The sequence below is a fragment of the Scleropages formosus genome, chromosome 5 (assembly GCF_900964775.1).
Source record: "Scleropages formosus chromosome 5, fSclFor1.1, whole genome shotgun sequence".
NCBI lineage: Eukaryota > Metazoa > Chordata > Actinopteri > Osteoglossiformes > Osteoglossidae > Scleropages > Scleropages formosus.
In genome coordinates, this window is record NC_041810.1 from 13,769,492 (window position 1) to 13,776,177 (window position 6,686).

Genomic DNA, 6,686 nt, shown 5'->3' on the forward strand with positions numbered 1-6,686 from the left:
AATCTGCTTCACATTTGGATGGCGTAAACTTTTTTCCCTTGAGTTATTTAATCTTTCAAGGCAACACCATGATAAGAACAGTCCTGGTCAAAATACTGTCTTGCCTGTTAAAAATAAAGGGGTGGGGTGTATCCACTGGGTGGGGAAAGTAAGGAGCTGGTAAGTAGGAATTACATTAAGTACCCAATGAAAAGGCAGAAAATGTGTTGATGTATTCGGGGTGGTGACTCCTCATGAACATTTTATTTTCAAGTTTTGTGGGGGTGGCGGGGGAGGGGTTCTGGGCCTCCTTCGTATTTCTACGTTACCATCATAAGGAAGAACCGGGTGTAAAAGGGAGAGTCCCACGGTAGCCAGTTAGAGTAGTGATGTGAAAGAGCTGTACTATGGTACTGAGAAATTTTAGGGAGTTATGGTACTGATGAGTGCTGGGAAGTTGTGTTACGGTGTTGGTCGGCGTTAGGAAGCTGCACTGCAGTACTGTGAGCGTTAGGAGAGTTTTGGTATTGAGTGTCGACATGCAACTGAATTGAATGTGTCTACATTTACGGTGGGCAAAACAGACAACGCACTGTTGTTGAGAAAATCTACAAGGTTATGAGTTTTATAAAAAGCTGTTTTATCGCATTAAAAGCTCACTGTGCTCCATGTTCATGGGACCCAGAGTCACCCATCTCACCCCTTGGTTCTGGATGCCACGCCCAAGCCACTGAAACACGGGAAGGCTGTTGGGAGAGTGTGAGCCCATTGTCAGGTGCTGACAGCCCCCCCCTCCCCGGTCTGAAGGACCAGCACAGTTTACATTGGGGGAGCACGTTGCGCCCGTGTTTGTCAGGAAGCAGCCATGGGTCCCGCTCGCTCACCGCCGTGTGTACGTGAAGCACAATGGCTGCTGGAAGGAAGCGGGTTTCTTCAGCATCCTGTTTTGGAGGGCCAGGCCCTCGGTTTTTGGTAAGGAGCAGAATGACCTCCAGAAGAAGAGGAGCAATTCTCAGGCAAAATCAGAAGGGGAACTGGCATTTGACGCACGTCGTAAGTCCCTCTGCTCAACGCAGGGAGCCCGGGTGGATGTTCCGTGAACGTGAACACGTGTTGGATGCCCTTCGATACGTTAATTGTCGTTAATTCCGTATAATTTCAGTAACTGCTTATCAAGTTCAGGGATAGTCGTCCAGAGCCTATCCTGGAGGCATAGGCTGTGTGGCAGGGTACACCACGGACATAAAACTAGTCCATCACAGGGCGCTCACACACATTCCAAGATTATGCACAATTTAGAGTCATCGTGATATGTAAATGGTTTTTTAAACTGGTAAACTGGGTTCAGAAGAGGTAAGTTGTTAGATCAGTAGTGTTATTTTACGCATGCAGACAGTTTTACTTGCTCCTTTATTCGCCCTGGTTTGTTTTTGATGCCTACAGGACCTCCTCACTTTGTTTTCTCAGAATGCTGTTCTACCTCCCTTCCATTTCCCTGTGTTCTTTGTAGCAGGTTGGAGGGGGCTGTTTAGCTCACGTCAGCCATAGCTGTTCAAGGGTTGGGATGGCGGCCCTGTGAGATGTTCGAACACAACATACCAGCCCCTCATCTGTGACCCCTTGCAGTTGGAGAAAATATAGGAGATTAAACCTCCACACAGGGCTGATTGGGCAGAGTAAAAATACATATGAACCTGCGTGTGTGAGAAAAAGAGAGCCCGCCCCAACAGGAAGTCAGACAAAGAATGCTTTAGTGATGGATTTACGCTTAAGATCTGAAGCTGAGAATAGCTGTAGTTTTATCCGGGTAATACTTCACTTAAACGTGTATTCTCAACGTTGCCGTAACTGGGCAAATTGTAAATAGCTGTACAGACACGGGACACACCTCCAAGAGCAGCACAGGTCAGATAGGACTGAGATTGTTGCAGATAGTCCAGCTGCTGAGGCTCCACCGAATGCTGAACTACTGGTTTTTATGCTCATATTATGAAAATTTGTCACACCGACACCACGTGACACCTCCGCCAATTCATCGCTATTTTACATGGTATGTGGGTGATGAAAATCAGAGTTCTTCCAGCAGGTGTGCTTTCGAAGGGCAACAGGTGGCATAGTGGTTAGTTGTTTACAGTCAAAGAACCCAGGATTGAATTCCACTGTGCTGTAGAACCCTTGATCGAGGTATTTACCCTAAACTGATACAGCAAAAGTGATTCAGCTGTATAAATGAGTAAAATCACTCTAAGTAGCTTAACAAAGCTAATGTTGTACGTTGTTTTGGCAAAAAGCATGAAGAAAAAAGAAATGACAAGTAATCTTAGGAGAGATTCACACCGGAGGCTACAAAGGTAAAGGAGGAGCCTGAATGTGCTGGGGTGACAGGGGCATGTCCTAGAAGAATGTAGGGTCCAGGCCCAGTTACATATTGAAAGATATAAATCAAAGTTCGCTTCTGCTTCCGTGTGCCTTCGTGTGAATCAGGCGTAACGTCTTCACCGCGAACTCAAAGATGGTTGTGTTGGATAGACAGCTGGGGCGACCGTGAGGGACGGTTGCGTTGGATGGACTGCTGTCGTTTCCTTGTTTTCACAGCTCTTCATTATGTGTGATTTAATCGCTGAGGCGCAGCCTCCAGCCCTTTCCTTCCCCTCACTGCTCGGTCCCGTCGGAGAGAAACTGCACAACCACGTGTTAATATCGATCATTGAAACAAATCTTATTTTTTTTTAATTAATAGTATAATTTAATGTTATTGAAACTACTTTCCATTTCTGCAAATTGGGAACCTCTAATTACAAGATTTCCAATTTAATCAAATTACTGGCATTATAGAAGAGTAAAATAGAATTACCCAGGAACCAATATAAATGAAGTAAAATAATAGCAACTTCCCATGCATCAATGTTTGATGCCCTTTCGTAATATAGGGCCATACGGCAGCTTTGTGGATTTCTTTTACTGCTTGCAGTTGTAGATTTGAATCTGGCCCCAAGTTTGTCGGAGTTAAATCTTCTTTGCTTATTTGTGTGGGTTTTCCTCTGTGCGGCGGCTTCCTTCCTCATTCCGTACACATGATTCAAGCGATGTGCTCGCTGTTTTGTGTGTGTGTGTGTGTGTGTGTGAGAGAGAGAGAGAGAGAGAGAGAGAGAGAGACTTCATTTTCCTCCACACCATCTTGATAAACTGGTACCAAAGATGGATTGATGGTTGTGAGTTCTAATCAAAAATTAAAGTTGCTCCAGGCTCAGTGGTCTGACCGCTGTGAGACTTCTATTATTACTGTTCATCTCCAGAAATGATTGGGATATTTCACAAGTGCCTCCAAAGCAGCCCCTGCGATGACGGAGAGCGCTAATGACTGCCTAGATGTCAGAGCATGGTTAAAGGTGTGGGAGAATGAGTCAGCAGCCAGTCGGAGCAGGATGAACCACCATCCAGTATCGCCGAGGGGCCTGCGCGTGATTTACAAGTTCAACTGAAGCTCCAAGCTCTGACCCCAAATGTGTATTTGCTCAATGCCTTTTGGGGTCATTGTAATGTTAAATGGAGGCCCAATTGCTCCTTTGTGTATGAAGAGGTGTAATTTATGTGGTGAATCATTGACTGAAGCTGCTTGTCCTGATCAGGGTCGAGGCGAACCGGAGCCTAACCTGGCAACACAGGGCGCAAGGCTGGAGGGGGAGGGGACACACCCAGGATGGGTCGCCAGTCCGTCACAAGGCACCCCAAGCGGGACTCGAACCGCAGACCCACCAGGGAGCTGGACCCAGCCAAGCCTGCTGCACCACTGCACCCTGTGTGGTGAATAATTTCCTTTATATTTCTGAAGTTTTTCTTGTCTTTCATTAAACTTCCTTTAGCCTCTTTCTATATTAATCCAGCGCTCCGATGGTGACCCTAGGGCTAAGTCCATTTCAGGTATTCAGCCTTTTGGCCTCTATGGAACATTGCACTGTGTAAACCACATTTTTGGGTTGTTTTGACCAGCTGCTTCATGCTGTGCGTGTTAGCACGTTACCGGTGTTCTGTATAAAATGCTGAGACTTAGCAGACAGGGATCGAAAGGGCAAGAACACAGCCCTCCTGCAGGGCTGCCACTGGACCGCCAGTCACACCCCCGTGAGTCGTCACAGAGTTAGCTTTTCCACTCACTGTGCCATATTGTTCTTTACTAACAATGCTGAGTTCGCCTCTCTCAGCGGACACTTGTATACCGTACTTTTAGGACTGACTCCTCAGTGTACAAGAAAAGCGGTCCCCTCACAGACCGATGCGCCGGTCGCTCCGTAACGACGGCAGCGTTTCGAGAGGCTCTGCAGCGCCACCCTTATCGGGATGCCAGCGTACCAACCCTGCAGTCTTGGCAGATGAGTGGGGAGAGGCGCAGCTGTGATTCTGTGCTCAAACAGTGGTGAAGAATCCAAGGTCCGCCTTGCGATCGAAGTCTGCCATCGGTGCGGCCGAGGCTGCGGCAGCTGTTTCAGCTGAGCACAACGGGAGATGGCTCATAAACAGTTTCTGGCAAACACTTTCCCTGTTGTTGTGGGCTCCTGCTGTGTCACGGTATCAGTCAGCGCGTCTGGATCTGTAATCTTCCGCACCGCTACGTGACTGAAGCGCCATCGTGGCCGAGCGCTGCCCTTCGCGTGGGCCGCGCTTTCGTTGTGCTGCTTTCTCCCGGTGCGGGACATTCCCAATTCCCGGCACAGGCGCTCTCCTGCAGGCTTGAACCTGTGTCCAGGGATGGACCTGCACAGAAAAGGGACAGTGTCCCCACTCCTGTGCTTGTGAGCCTCCTCTAACAAATTATATTAATTCCCAATGAGCACTTGCATTTAGAACACGCTCTGCAGCGCTGGGATATTGACAGATTATTGATGCGGATGTTGGACCTCATAATATTCGCTGTTCACTGAAGTTCAGTCCCAAGGTGGAGGGATGGATCGACAGGACGAGTGACAAACGTCCTTCCTTAAGAGCAGGTGGCGTAATGGTTTGGGTCGCGCCTCCAGTGTCAAGGTTCTGGGTTTTAATCGTGCTGTAGTACCCTTGACCAAGGTATTTACCCGGAATTGATACACTAAAATTACTTAGCTGTATAAAAATGGGCAAGTCGGTGTAAGTAGCTGTGTATAAACCTCACAGAGAAGTGTCAGATAATACAGATTAGTAAAGTTATATGAAATTCGATCCCCTTCCCAATGAGGCGATTTCAAAGAAACAATTCACATATAATTTAACTGTCATGTTAAACTGATTTCACAGGACGAATTTAATATTTAATTGTAAATTATATATAAATTGGTTCCTTGGAATCCCTTCGACAGGCGAAGTCGCGCTGAGGGGCTCGAATTAACATCCGGGAAATCAGCGGTTACTATTAGGCAAAAAAGATGTCGCCTACTATCGAAAATCAACTGAAATAACGTTTTTTTCATGCGTGATAATGGCAACGCCAATGTTTTTTTTTTAAACATAGAATATTTGTAGCAAAAATGAATGAATTCTGTCACTTCCGAATTATTAAAACTGGCACCATGATAATTAGTGTATTTTTTTTTCTACAGGTCAGGAGTTAATTTCTGGACCGTTAGTGTAATATTTGGACTCCGACTCATAAGCCATATTTTTTACTATGCGGTGAGGATAGTCGTGTTATAAACGCCCTTTTAGATTTTAATAGTTTAGTATTTACAAATGTATGCAATTTATTTTTACAACTATTTAATGTGTAGTTCTAGTCGAATACGGGTTCCCATGGCATGATCAATGTAAATGGTCGATGTTGTCATGTGACCGGAAGTAAAACATAATCACTCCAGTTCGTGCTACAGAAGAAGCGCTTCGTTTGACCACCTGCGGAGTAAAATCCCGCTTTTCGACGTCAGGTTACCGCGTTACGAGGGAAAATGCGATTATATTTGGCGTTGAATCCAAATTTCAAGCTGTTTAGAGTTTTTCTGATATTCCGCACTAGGTAACTAGGTAGGTTTTCAACAACGATTATTTGTGGTCAGGAACACGACAACGAACGATTACCTCAGTTGGTTTTGTACCAGAATAGTCCAACCAGAACTAGACTATTCAATAATTTTATTAAATAGTAAAGATTAGTGCAGCGTGATTGTTACGTGAGGTAGGTCCTATTATGAAAAAGTTGATAATAAACAAAGCAGAACTTTACTTATTTTGCTTTCACCTGCAGCTCGTGCAGGGTCTCAGTGGAAACAGCGCTGAGGCAGTCGGTGCGTCACGTGGATCGGACACCAATCAATGTTTGTTTTTTTTGTTTTTTTTTTTTTTTTTTAAACTGTTGCTAAGCACCATTCGTCTGGCCTTCTTTAAAATGACTCATCAGCTTACTTGTTGCTTTGTACGTCACAGCAATATAGGGAAAGGAGGGTGAGTTGCGATGTAATGAAGGATTTTAAAACGTTTTCCCCTATGCAACAGGGTGTGTCATGGTAAACTGCCAGAATTGGCCCTGAGGAGGTGACCCATGCATCATGTAAACATATTTGTAAGCATTTGCTTATTGTCGCAGTTTAAAAAAGCTGAAAAAAGTGTTCTAATAGAAAAATATCTGTGCTCAGTTGCTGAGTAATTTCTGTACATGTTTTGGATACAGCAATAAATTATAAAATAATGCTGAGTGATCATAAATGGTAAGTAGGAATTACTTATTCTTCTACTTGAAACAAGAG